Source organism: Epinephelus lanceolatus, chromosome 8 (assembly GCF_041903045.1).
Source record: "Epinephelus lanceolatus isolate andai-2023 chromosome 8, ASM4190304v1, whole genome shotgun sequence".
NCBI classification, from domain to species: Eukaryota; Metazoa; Chordata; class Actinopteri; order Perciformes; family Serranidae; genus Epinephelus; species Epinephelus lanceolatus.
Genome location: NC_135741.1, coordinates 41273033 through 41287981, shown reverse-complemented (window position 1 = coordinate 41287981; position 14949 = coordinate 41273033). Strand labels below are relative to the sequence as shown.

Here is a 14949-nt window from a genome sequence, read left to right as displayed (position 1 = left end):
AGCTGATATGAGTAGTATCAGAAAAATAACTGATGTGAGCTCAGTAGGGCAGCACACAGATGCTATCATAGATAGAAACACTGGAAATGACAAAACACTTACCGCAGTAAATCAGCACATCGGTTTTATTATTATAATTAAAACCTGAAACCATTTTGTTTATGGTGTGTATGTGTAAAAAGTCTCCCCTCTGAAAAAAAACTAAAATAAAGAAGAGATTTTTTTATCAGTTATATTTTTTTCAATATTGTAGATAAGCAAATGGATATGGTATAATAACCATCAACTTTTACGTCACAGTATACCTTAACCAACAAACACACGTGCGCGCATGCACACATATATGCACACACACACACACACACACACACACACACACCTCAAAATATTTGTGTACTTACAGGTAAAACCTAAATTTAAGTTCCTGACATTTAGTCTTTTGTCGACCCGTGAGACAGGTTGACCCTGTATGACTTCCTGCAGCAACACCTGATTACTCAACAGGGCAAGACAATAAATGCGTCACCTGCATGGACACTTGGAAACTGCCTTTATAAGACCAAACCTCCTCCATCCATAAACATACTCAGCACTGAGAGCGCACTCAACACTGAGAGCACACTCAACACAGCGGCACCCATGGATTTTCTCAAAAGTTTGACTGGTGATACTGACATTGCAAAGGCAGCAGGTGGGTATCATTTGGAAAATATTGCAGAGATTAGATCGTATTTGAGTTTTAAAGATACAGACGTTGTTATAGGCCCACATGACTTTGTTAAACCAGAGGTAGAGGAAACATTCAGATCGTTTATTAGGTATGCAGATATTTGTTTTAAACATTTGAGTAGAAAGTTTACAAAGATACTAAATAATAATAAGTGAGGCTCAATTTTGGGGCCTAACATGATTGGGCTATTAGGTCTATATATATTTGATGTGTTTGTTATCCCTTGTCTCCGTTATCTGCAAACTTAACAGCTGTTTGTTCTGCAGGTGAATTCGTGGAGAGCGGGGTGAAAAGTTTCCTGGGTTCTGGAGATGAGAAAGCCGAGGGAGCACCCAGTGCTGAAGGAGACGCCCCCATCACTGATGGCGAAAAGACAGATGACGTTGCAGAAGATAGCGGTGAAAATAAAGCTGACGATCAAAAAGAACCTGCCGAAAACGCCAAGCAGTAAGAAGGAAGAGGAGGTGAATCATTTAAACTGACTAATGTGAATAATGTGGAAAAAAAAATCATGTAATGTAATGTAATGTAATGTAATCTTATCTTATCTTATCTTATCTTATCTTATCATAAAACAACACTAACTGGGCTGTGCTGTTATCAGCTACTGCTGCTGCTGCTGCTTTCAACTTTGTGAGGAAAAAAACAAACATTGCCTGCAACATACAGTGGAATTCTTTGAGGTTTTTTTTTTTTTTTACTAACAGTGATAGTTGTGGGCCACAATCTAAAGTGTTAGTGAAAAATGTACTCCACAATTTCCAACAGCCCGTGATGATGATGTTAAATTACCAGCTTTGTTGGTCAGTCTGACATTCTTACAATGCAGCCAGAGTGCATTCTTTGTATAAGAGGAGACCACAGAGTCTGCAGAGACCACCCAGCTAGGAGCAGTTAATACTTAGGGAATAAGTTGTAATAACGACCCTAACACAAATGTCAAGCTATGTTTGCTGTTTGCAGCTATGTTTTTAAGCAGCTGTTAAACTGATCTGATTGTCTTTGATGTATTTTGGTACATATTTTTATTATTATCTCATCTTTGTCTGCCATGTTTTTCGGTGGTGGGAGTAATGAAAGTTGTTGAAGGACTCTTCAGTTAGACAGCCTGCAGACCACATCCATCAACCTCAGAGAGGAGCAACTCCACCTGAACTGGTGTCATATGAAACATGCACAACATCATAACTAAATGTTTAATTGAATGTAACAAATTTATCAACTGTGCTGAGGAAATCTGTGAAGCTTGTTAGACAAACTATGATGCATTACTAAAATGGTTTGACCTTAACCTATATGGTTAAAAATATCTATAAATCTTTAATGCCACCTGGAGATGACCAGTGTTTTCTGTGTCATGATTAAACAGTCATTGTCATAAATTACATGTACACCAGTGCAAATCCTCTTCTGTATTTTGGTGAAGACTGCTGATGCCAACTAAACTGCTTCAGCAACAGCTGTTTTGTTTTTGTTGTATTTAATCTTCTTTCACTAAATATTCAGCACAAAATTCAGGTTTAGATTTCATCAGTGGTGGAATTTAATAAAGTACATTTACTGTCTACATTTTCCTGTTTATAATTACATAATTCTATTGAAGGAACATTTTCAATAGTAAAAGTATGAGTATATAAGAGTATTTTTACAATTTGGTATTAGTACTTCTACTTTGGTAAAGGATCCAAAATCTTCCTTGACCCCTGGGTTTGATGAATTAGAAGGTGTTTAGCTGTGCATTTAAAAAAAAAAAAAAAAACAGCTCTTAGAGATGCTGGATGTCCATACTTTATGAGTCAGTACACAATGTTAATTAATTAAATGAGTCACAGAGATGACTTTTAAAAAGCTGTCTCTAGTCTCCAGTATTAATATTCATTTTGCTACATGAAATTGAATATAAATACAGTATAGCCACAAGTGACATTTATGGGTTCAAGCACTTTTTTTAACAGAGGGAAGCGGCTTCACTGTCCAAAATCAAAGCAACATAAAGGGAGTGCCTTTCAGGCTTCACAAAGCTGAGGAAGTCACTTTAGCTGGTTTATTTATTCATTTATTTTTTTTAAGCGGGAGTAAGACCAGTCTCACACTCATCATTACAGCGTATACAGCATTTAAATAATAGCACACTCAAAATCCTTCTGCTCTCCCTTTATCAGATATGAACAAATCTTGGTCAGTACGTTCAGGATGTCTCCTCTCAGTTTAATGAGGACTGCTCACAGACAACCTGAGTTATAGCCAATTTTCCTCTAAGCCCTGCCCTTTGCAAATACTTTTGGATTGATGGCAGCCATGTATTTTTAGACACATATCTTTGGCCAAATAGAATGTGACTGCATTGGTTATTTCAGTCAGTCTTTGGGAGCATGGATGGATACGGTGAGGTAGTGTACAGCGTCTCTGTTATGGACGATAGGGATTCAGTGAGGTGATGTTTTCCTTTTTGGCTGTCATGCATTCGTCCTACTGCAGATTTTGGTGTTTTTTTCAGGTGGTTGAACAAGTTAGTTGTGTTGCTTTGCGGCGCAGACACAAGACTTATGCATCAGAAATCCGAAATACTTCCACACAACATATGATGATCTGTTTTGAGGGAGCTCTTTTCCTTCCACTCCAGGCATTTCATACAGGCTCAACTGCCTCGGTCCATCACTGTTGTGCCAGTAATGATGGTAAAGCAGGCCCCCTTGTGTAATATCACTTAAATTGAAAATTGGATGTTAAGTTTAAACATATCTCCTGAAATATACTGTAACATAGTTCATCTTTTGAGATTTTATTCTAATAGCTAGGTATATGTGTGTCTTTCACAGTTTAAAAGACTAAGTAACATGTCCAAATCCATTCGACAAACTCGAAACAAAAATATGAAATTTTCCTTTTCTTGTAAACAAGGGTGTATGTTTCATTTCAACGCTGGGGGACACATATAAAATGAGGTACAATTTTGAGTATCAAGCACTTAATTTTCCACATTCAGGTGAATTTTTACGCACCAAATTGTGCATTATCTGCATCAGTTTATGGTGTAAAAGTCTTTTATTTTGTCTAAAAAGTCCTCTGCTGCTGTTATTGGGGGATTTCTAAATATTGATGGGGATGTGTCCTCTGGTGAAACTCATGGTGAAAATGTCAGGGTCAATGTGGAGTGCTGTCAATGTCAATGAGAGCGCTACTGTAGAAATGATTATGGGTGCTTCCGGTGAGATAGCAGTAGTTGCAGTAAGCTATTTAATCACACTGACTATTTATGTTTAGTCCAAAAGGCTAATCTTGGTTACTAAGCGCTAACAATGCGTCTTTTCAAGCATAATTCGCCTTCAGTTTAGCAATTTTGGCTTTGTTTTTTTTCCATTGATATTTAACTAACGTTAAATGATAAGTATTTTCTAAGATGTCCTTGTGGAGCTCTGGTACCTGTTGCGCTTCTGTGTCTGTAAGAATACTAACATCCAGACTGTGCTAAATATGAGGTTCCAACGACAGTATTAAACAACAGTGTTGAACATGCAGCCAGAACAAAAAAAGGATTATTCTATCACCTTCCTACAGAGAGGAATAGGTTGCCACACGTGTACTGTACAATGTTTATACCAGATCGTCCAGTATTCAAAAATAAAACGCACTTTCCCTCACTAAATCAGTACCGGACATGATTTGTCCTGCATTTTCATGTTCATCCTGCTCTAATGCTTTTACTACATTTTCACAAGCTTGGAATGACATACGAAATAATTTAAATAGGAGTTTTGAGAGCAGAGACACATTAAAGCAGAATTTGCTGAAGAGAATGACACCTACGCAGGTCTGTCACTCAACGTCAGTACATGATATCCCTGTCTTTACTGTCTCACTGCATTCTCAACCTACATTAGAATATTGCCCATTATAAAATATGATATAAACTCAACAGCATGCATTGCATTATGTGTTTAGTCATCTAGACTGAGAATGTGTTACTGATTTACCATACTTCTTTCATGTCATATAAAAAGAAATGCCTGACGGTATGTAATACTTTATATTACTGATATTACTGAAGTCTGCTGCGGAATTCAGCGTCATGTTTCACTCAGTATGATTATGATATAAAACTGTGTATACTGCGTCATTAAGGCAGACGAGCTAAAATGCCATAGGCTTGTCCTAATAACGTTAGCATGTTATATTGTCTGGAAAATGTGTTTAGTAGACAGTTGTTTTGTCGGTGAATCTTGAATCTCCTGTCTCTGGCTTCATATGAGTAGAGGAAATGTCTGATGGCCGCTACACTAGTCTAAACAAGTTAAAATGCCTTAGGCTTGTGCTGATTTTTCAATATTTGAATGTTGTATTTGTGGGTAAAATGTGAATAAAGACAAATGCTTTTCTAGTGAATCCTGCAAGTTATAGTGAAGCTGATTTGTGTACTTCTTTTGTCTCTATTAAGCCATGTTTAATGTGTGTTTGATTGTGTTTTGAATCAACTAAACTTTACAGCACTTCACAGAAACCCCGCTGCCCACTACTGTTTTGGAGGTGTAATTGCTGAGTGACACAGACACCACCGCACATGTATAAATGCTTACAACAGCATAGGTCACGTGCGTAGGCTACAGCATAGGCTCTGCATGGAGCTGACACACAAGTATAAATAAAGAAATTAAAAAAGGCAAATTTATATTCGTGCAGAAGTCATGCCCATAATTCACACAAGGCATCATGAGGGGAAGGAATAAGGTGGATACAACTGTAAAGAAACATTCACAATGTCATAACTAAGTGTTTCATTAAATGTAAATGACTGGATTCTGCTGGGTGACACACCATTTCACCAGTTGCCCATATACATGTTTCTTTTCTAATTTTACACAATGAGAATGTACTAAAAAAAACTCTGAACACTGAAAAATTAATCATCGTGATGAAAATCCTAAATTTGAATGTTTTTTTCTGTTCTCTCTGTGCTATTTTGGGTTTTCTGCAGGTGGGTTTTCTGGCTTCCTCCCACTGTCTAAAGACATGCACGTTAGGTTGATTCAAACTAACAATCGAAAAATCAAAGTTTGAACGTTTTTCTGTTTCATCTACGTGACAGTCCTGTCATACACTGATCTGGTCTTGAGGTTACCTTCCTGTGTGTTCAATAAAAATGCCAAAATAAAAACATGCACATGTAATTAATTATTTTTACATGAGACCTTTTTCATGAGAAATTAAGAATGCCTGTTTATTTAAAACTCTGTGTTCAAGTTGCAATCCAACAAGTTAGGTTAATGGCCATAAAAAATTCAGTTGACAGTTTGCTTATCTGGTGGGGACTCATAACAGTCGACCCTCATTGCTCAGCCTTCCTCAGTTTGACCTCAGGTGACCACAGGGTGCTAAGTGAAGCAGCGGAAACACAGTATGTGTGGACTCTGTGTTGTGGTGGATGCTGGTCGCTTGTTGACATTAGCAAGCTCCACTGCTAAGGTAACATTAACTACTGTTCCACATTGTTAGCACTGTATAGGGCTGAAGAGAGACAGGCACTTGGGAGCATTGATATCGTCACATCCTTTGGATTTTCCTAAAAAATTCACAGAGTCCTTCACATGCAACTAAGAAGGTCAGGGAAAGTCTAAGTTTTTAAGTTACATTACAGCCTGTTCACCTATTGGCATAAAAAAAGATTCACACTAAAAAGTTACATACCTTTAAGTTCTGGTTTGTAGATGCAAGAAGGTTCTGTAACATGTCAGTTCTGAAGGTTAACGGGTTTTCATACTTTGTTTAATGCTATCAAATGTCGGCAGTTACTTAGAGTTTTCCATGTGTAGTGTAAGATTTAATCTTTAATCAGATAAAAGTGTTAAACTGCATAAGTTGATTAAGAGTGAAGTTCATATAACCATGTTTTATGTTACCATTTCCTATAAAACTGTTTGTTATGCATCTATGCATGATAAAATAAGGTTATACAAGTTTATGTATTCATAACACAGGGTTATGCATTCACATTGAAGAGCACACATACACCACACCATGTATTGTTTAATAATAACCATGTATTGTTTAATAATAACACACACATACTCTTGAATGTTTGTATTGCACAACACACACTCTAAGCTCACATTGCATGAACGCACAGGGGACTGTATAGAGAAAGTCCCCAAGTTTTATATATTTTTAAAAAATAAAGTGAAACCAGGCTCAAACCTAATGGTGGGAGAATTTGGGGATTTCCAGGCCTAGGTCATGTTTGGGCAAGGGCCCAAGGGGCCTACTACCAATAGATTTGGACCAGATGGGAAAAGGCTAAAAAGAAAAGGATCTGCCACCAATAGGTTTGGGTTTAGGTGGGCAGGATTAAAGGAATTGGGTGGAGATTCTCTCGAATCTTCACCAGCATAAAAGAGAGAACGCAGAGAGCGAAACTTCAGTCGTGCTCCGGAGCCTGACTCAATGAGTTGTATGTGTTGTTGCTTGTGAACACATTAAACTCGATTGCACCTGATTCTACTTGACTCCAGTGTTTCTCTGAGTGTTTGCCAACTGAACCTAAGGTACCAAATCAACATCAGAGGACGATCTGCAGGAGAAGTAGGAGACGAGGTCGGGTGCCATCTGGCCCACTTCCAGGCACTGATTTTCACTTCTACACATGGTATCAACAAGCAGGTTAAAAGGAAAAGTCAGTGCATCATATTATGTCATATCCTTGGGGTATAACACATGCTCAGTGAAATGGACTGCACCTGCTGAAAGGCTCAATTAATTGAGAATTACAATCCTGCAATTATTGAAAAGGTTTTAAATAAAAGATAATAAACAAATGCATAAATGTTCTATTGTACTTTGGACATCATTTATGTGTCCCAAAAACTTTCTCTCTAAGGCTGAGGGCACCCAAAGAGCACCTGAGTAGACATCATTCCTTCATTTCTAGCACTTTCTACCATAACCCTCCAACATTGTAGCTCCAGTTACAATGCACATGTGTCATAAAGCTCTCATGGGGTCAAAGAGCATGTCCCAGCCTACTGAATAGCCTTGAGTATTAAACATGCTGATTACAGAGCCCTCCAACGATTATGTTTTTCTGTAGGCTGACGCAGAAGTTAGTGTCTCCCTGGTTTCCTTGTCAAAAAGCCTATGGCATTTTTTCATTGGACTTTAGATTGTTGCAGAGAAGAAACTTTGTAGCAAACAAACGGTTATGATACTTACATGTTTTGTTCAGCAAGATAATCTAATAATAATAATCTAAAGCTAATGTTAGGCCATAACTGATCTTCACCACAATAGCATGTCTTAACGTCGCCCCCACGGCACAGCTGGAAAGCCATGGTTGGTGATGACTTTCTATGGTCTCATTCAGCCACTTGTTAGCAACTGCCTTCTTTAAGACACATATAAAAACTTCAAATTTCACACCAGGGGTATTAACTGATATATTTTATGTCGTAGAACAAAACGTGAAAGTCTCTTAAGCTTGTGTTAACCACAGACCTTATTTCAGGCATCTAACTAAAAACCCATTTCAAAACACCCACTGATTTTGAGATGAGGGAACTGTGAGTGGTAAAATGCAAACTCATTTCCAGGTTTGAAAACTCATTCCTAGTCCAATCTATGCTAGCACTGCTAATATCTTGTTCCTTGGATAGTAAGGGGGTCATCCCTATGTTCCCAGGGTTCTATGTTTCCCGGGTTCTATGTTCCCCACTTAACCCTGCAAAAAAGCGTCTATGTTCCCCGCTTACACAAAAAGGGTTCTATGTTTCCCGCTTGGTTGAGTGGGCAACATAGAACCCGGGAAACATAGAACCTTTTTTGTGTAAGCAGGGAACATAGAACCTTTTTTGCAGGGTTAAGTGGGGAACATAGAACCCGGGAAACATAGAACCCTGGGAACACAGATACGCTCCCATAGTAAGACAGGATTGATAAGTACTGCTGCTGCCATCTAGCTAGTGACAACATAGTTTATGCAGTAGAATGTGATGTGCACAAAAATATGGGACAAATTGCGTCCCATATTGAATCAGTATGGGACAGAACATTTTATTTTTCGAGACGGGACTATCCTGTTTTATACCAGATGGGTGGCAACCCTACCTATACTTGTCTTGTTGTGAGCCAGTGTGACAGTAAGTGAGAACATTATCTTCTGAGCATCCCTTATCTTTATTCCACTTATTATGACCCAGCTCTTAGGTTGCAACAAGGATGGAACAAGACAAGTTTACAAAGAGTTAAAAGTTTATTTATTTACAAAATAATGATAAATAACCAAATAAACGTGAAATTCTGTAAACTGTCATTATGCATGTATGGGTGTGTGGTAATGCCTGTAGAGAAAGCAAAAGAACAGCAGCTGCACTGTGAGGGCTGCTGTTTAAAGGTGGTGAACTTTTATATCATGAAGCACACCAGGCCCAGAGGGGTATTCCAGGTAGGAGGTTCTACAAACTCAGAGTCTAATCCTGAACTCTGAGTTGACTTACCCTGAGATGGGAAACTCTGAGTATCTGGTTCCAGAACAGCTGATTTGAATTAGTTCAATCAACTCTGAGTAGGTACACCTTGAGTTAAGCGCGTGCACAACCACAATAAAAAGCCATCATCAGTGGAGCCCCGATACCTCAATTCACCATGGCAACCAGAGAGAAAAAGCGATCAACTTATTTTACACCTGTGGAATTGGAGGTGCTCATGAATGCCATGAATATGAGCATATATTTTGTAAAAAAAAAACAAAACAAGCAACACCACTAAAGCTGCCAAGGAGAGAGAGGTGGCATGTGAAATTTAGTGGATAGAACAGGTGTCCCATATTGGTTTTGCCGCAGCAGCCCGGGTTCAACTCCAGCCTGTGGCACCTTGCTGCATGTCACTCCCTTTGTCAATCTCCCCCTTTCACGCTTAAAGGATAACTTCGGTATTTTTCAACCTGGGCCCTATTTCCCCATGTGTATGTGTGCGTATGATTCATAGGTACAACTCGTTTTAAAATTGGTTCAATATTGAGGGAGGCGGATGCAACCGGGAGCGAAACGAGCTAAAACGGTAACAGGGGCAAATGCGTCCCATATAAGTTTGCGCATTAAAAGTGCTTTTTTTCGCCACTGACCGGTTCAGATCGCCAGTGCTATCTCTGTAAATAGCCTTTCCCTTACCTCTGGGCTGTGTGACGTCATCTCGCGAGAGCTTTGCTCCACTGTGTCTGTAGCTCTCTCAACTCGTGGGACAGCCGTTTTCTTGAGGAAGAGGTGTTTCGGGATTGGATGTCTTCTCTTCTTCGGCTGGCAGTAGTCATCTTGGGAGAAGTGAGCACTGCAGACCCAATGGTCTGCAAGGCGCAGCGTCTGGACAGGAGCGTTAGCATCCATTTGTAGCACAACTAGCCACAACTTCAGCATCTCGCCGTCCGACAAAGGTAGCCTATGAAAGCTGTATGGGGTGTTGCGCGACATCCTGTTCTTGCACTGCGGATAAGCACAAACACCAACCATTGTTTTCAATCGATGCAGTAAAACTCTCAACTGTACTCCGGGACAACCAGCACCACTCTGAGCGGCGCTCAGCATGGCTCCTCTGTTTTCTTCCGGCAACAAGCAAAGCTCTCACGAGATGACGTCACACACAGCCCAGAGGAAGTGAAGGGTAAGGGAAACGCTTAAGTGTGATTTATGGTCCTGCGTTAAATCAACGACGTACCTACGTCGTAGGGTACGTGGCTACACAGGAGTCTTGCCGTAGCCCCTGGCATAGCCTGACGTGCACCTCCCAAAAAATGCAACTACACATCGAGGAGACGCAGACCCAGTGCAGACCGAGAGGGCTGTGATTGGTTTGCTTGGTAGCAACGCATTTCCGGTTCCGTATTTCAAGATTGCGCCATCCCCACCATCTTTAAACATCTTCTGTTGCGATGTAGATGTTGCAGTATTAACATACTTTCTTCGACATCCAACAACTCCAACTCCGGCAAGATTCTCTCTCTCTTGATCGCCATTATTCACTGTGACCGGAAAAGCCGGAAGCTAAACAAAGAATCAACTAGAGACGATGATAACCATTCAGGAAAGGAATGCAGCCCCCTGCTGCTCTGGCGATGAATTGCACCGCGATGAAATGGAGTGACGGAGAAGTTCGAAGGATTCACGATGGCGTCACGGCAACGACGTAGGTACATCATTGATTTAACGCAGGACCATAAATCAGGCTTCAGTATGCAATCTACAGAGATAGCACTGACGATCTGACCCGGTCAGTGGCGAAAAAAAGCACTTTTATTGCGCAAACTTATACGGGACGCATTTGCCCCCATATCTACCTCGCGGCTGCCAGCTGCATCCACCTCCCTCAATACTGAACCAATTTTAAAACGAGTTGTACCTATGAATCATACACACACATACACATAGGGAAATAGGGCCCAGGTTGAAAAATACCTAAGTTATCTTTAAGGTGGGAGGAAGGGATTCATTGCCTATACATTCTAAGAAAAGACCAAGGAGGAAAGGTGCAAGCTGTTTGGAGAATGCTTTATAGAATTCAGAAGTTATACCGTCTGTGCCTGGAGACTTACTAGGCTTGAGGTGTTCAACAGCAAATTCAGCTTTCTGTAGTGTTAGTGGTTTGTCACATAAGTCTTTCAAATCAGTGTCAATTAACTTAGTTTCTGTAAAAGACCCCAAAAATTGACAGGCAGATTCTTCACTATATTTTGATTCATATAATTTGGTATAAAAATTTGAACAATATTTAGCTATTTTCCAAGGGCCATCTGTAATGTCTCCATCAATATTTAGTCTTTGTATTGTGTTATTTTTAGCATGAAATGTTTCAAGTTGAAAAAAATAAGCAGTATTCTGCTCCCCTTCCTCCAACCATCTTCTCCTACTTCCGGAAGTTGCATATATACATACCCAAAGTCCATACCGGAAGTCATTTTTTTTGTTTGTTTGTTTGTTTGTTTTCCCTCGTCAGTTTTTTTAAGTCTGTCTTTTTTATGTTATTTATTTTAGCAATGCATTTACAAACTTTGAAGCAGTCAACAATTATAAATATATACATTTATAAAAATAACTAATAATAATAATAATAATAATAATAATAATAATATTTCAGCAATTATTTTAAATACAATCATGTTTTGTTTGGAATAACATTGACCCCAACAAGTTAAATCTACAAAAATTGAAAAGTCAGCAAACACATGAATTTTAGTTGATTTAATTTTTAACAAAAATTAAATAAGGAGAGCACTTTCATTTATTGGGCTACAGTTGCAACATGCAGATTATTATCAGGTCATTCAAAACAACTGAAAACCATGGACACAACAAATTTTACTTGGCGAACCACCAAGTTCCACCAACACTGACAAGGGGACATGAGCTTCCTCAGCTTCTTTTTGATTATTTTTGCACAAGTCCTCCTTGGAGTCCCCACAAAACTTGTTTTCCACCATTTCGGAAAGAACCTGGTGTTGCAGTGGCCCCTCACTGGCAGTGGTGCTACAGTAATCCACAGACCGAATATGGTGACACAAAGTATGAGACAGGCCACTCCTTTGAACAAGTAGGTGATACTGCCGACAGTCCTCCATCTCACATTTTGTGACATGCTGGCCCCATGTTTTCCGCAGCACATCCACCGGTACGCTGAAACCCTTAGCAATTTTACTGACTGCATAAACGCCATTATTTTGGTCAACACATGTGCTTTTAAGATGAGATTTGGTTGTGATATCATTTTGTTGACTGTGTCGTCTTTGAATATGTAATGCCAAATTCTTTTTGTATAATACAATGGTGCAGTGAGGGCACTTCACGTGGGAAGATGGAAGTGGAGGCTCTGTGGTTGTAGCTGGGGGTGACTGATCTGTGACAACTGTTGGGGTCTTGGGTGATGCTGTCTGAGACAGAGGGTGGGAGAGGTGGGAAGATGGAAGTTCGTGAGTGACTACTTCTTCTGGAGGCTCTGTGGTTGTAGCTGATGCGGACACTGAAGGGGGAAGTGCATATGAATGATCAAGTGATTGCGCAATAAAGTCCTCAGATGATGATGGTGAGGACTGATGAAGAGGTGGCACCACCACAACACATTTTTTAAAACACTCAGTCACATGTAGTGATACGAAGTCTTTACGAATTACAGTTGTGTCACAGAAGGGACAGTGGAAATGACCTGTATCACGGCAAGGCATGTTGCATCTGCAGATTATCTTTTCTGTAAAGAGAGAGAAATTTGTATTAAAAACCATCATATTATAACTGAGAAACAAAAATTTACTTTACATCTTATAAACAATTACTTATATGATTGTATTTTTCCTTAATTTAAACCGTTATGACCATTTCAACAGGTGCAACAACTCCACAAAATGCTACAAGTGGGGATCTATTGAAAGTAACTTGCTTTCTTTGCCAAGCTTATCCACAGACCTCAAAGCAGTGCAACTTAATTTTAACACTGGTTAAAATATGACAACCTTATACATGCAAAAACACATATCATTAAACATTACTGTTACATGTAGAAGTATATGATCTCAAATAGACACTTCTCATCAACATACCATGGAAATGAACTGCATTTTCCATATGGTTTTTCATGTGCCTCTGGATCGCGTTCTCATTTTTGGTTTTAAATTTGGGACAGAGAGGACACCTAAACTCGGATGGTGAAAGGGTTATGTGCCCCAGACTGGCTTCGTCACTCAAAATAGAGGGGTGCATCTGAAAAAGGAGAAGTCAATCAACATTGATAGCTGGAAAACATACTGAACATCAACCATATTTTACCGATCTAAAGGACTCATGGTGGAGGAGGCACTACAGCTATTTATGTATCCACATGTGTATGTGTATTAGTGCTCTGCATTACTAAAACATAATAAAATGCATTTTTTGGCAGACACCCGAGGATGTGGATACGTTATTTATCTGACCCGGTTAACCCTCGGGGTTGCTCATGTCGTATACCACATGAGACGACTCTCGTTACTATTTTTAAAATATCTCCGGAAAAAAAGATGTATATAACTTGACTGAGCAGTACAGGGGTGAGGTTATACAGGCATTAATACACAAGGAGACCAGGCGAACCAAGTGTGTGCACAGATGTTTTACACCACAACACACCAAAAAGCAGAGGAACACATATTAACCCAGCTGCAAACTACACATCTAAATTAACCAACACATCAAGCGAGGGCAGTAATAGTCTCTGACCAACATTAACACTCTTTACACACATACATTGATGAAAGTGAGCACAACAGACCTTGAGCAGCTAACGTTAAGTTAATACCAATCATGCCCTCGTTTTTACACAACAAATGTAGCTAAACCCACCATGCCCAGATTCCCCACATAGACGTCCCCCTTATGATTTGATACATTACGTAGAATTGCATCTTTGAGAACATAACACACATGTTAAAAGATAATAAAGATGGCGGCGCGTGTAAACGCAGCGGCTTGGTACTCAATGCTAGTGCTAGCTACTAGCTAGTACTGCTAGTGCTAGTACAATGACAATAAAATTGTCTAATTCTAATAATTAAAAGACTCATTACCTTACAGTTCTTTCTCTTACTGGCGCGTGTATGGTTCTTCTTCTTCTTCGGAGTTTTACGGCGGTTGGCATCCGTTACGTTGCATTACCGCCATCTTCTGGGTCTACCTTGCTCCTACATCTTTCATTCCATCCTTTTCACCAGTCCAGTTGTTGTTAGGTAGCTGATAAAGAATCCCCTTCCCCCTCCATTCACTCCACACTCCAGTATGTTCTTCGGTGTCTCTGTTGTCAGTCCTGTTGTTTTCATTCCCTTCATGTCCGCTCTCTCTCCGGTGTACTTTTTGCATCTGACCATCACATGCTCCACTGTCTCCGGTTCTTGGCATCTGTCACATTGTCCTGTCAGATGTTTCCCTATCATGTATAATGTGCTGTTAAGCTGTGTATGTCCTATTCTTAGCATGCTGATCACTCACCGTCTCCTCTTTCCTCCTCCCCCTCCTCCTCTCCTTGTACTGCCAGCTTTATTCTGATGGATGTATAATTGTCTCCCTTTGATCTCCTGGTCCCACTGCTGCTGCAGTAGGACAGCTGCAGGTAGGTAAGAAAAGTTCCTTGAGTAAGTATACAATTACATCAAAGCCTCCAGTCTAATCTGTACATCTGTGTTTCCTTATGGCTTGTTTGGCTATTGTATCTGACCTTTCATTTCC

At 39.7% G+C, this 14949-nt stretch overlaps 2 long non-coding RNA genes across 2 annotated transcripts; one reads left to right on the top strand and one right to left on the bottom strand.

The window, feature by feature from the left end:
- The first annotated feature begins 544 nt into the window (after positions 1-544).
- On the top strand, positions 545-2299 carry LOC117258018 (uncharacterized). The gene is made up of 2 exons (XR_004501743.2): positions 545-691; positions 997-2299. It is a non-coding gene; the product is annotated as an uncharacterized LOC117258018 (long non-coding RNA).
- Positions 2300-11928: 9629 nt separating this feature from the next.
- Positions 11929-14724, bottom strand: LOC117258984 (uncharacterized). The gene is made up of 3 exons (XR_004501795.2): positions 14295-14724; positions 13293-13452; positions 11929-12943 (listed from the first exon to the last, which is right to left on the bottom strand). It is a non-coding gene; the product is annotated as an uncharacterized LOC117258984 (long non-coding RNA).
- Between the last annotated feature and the right edge of the window lie 225 nt (positions 14725-14949).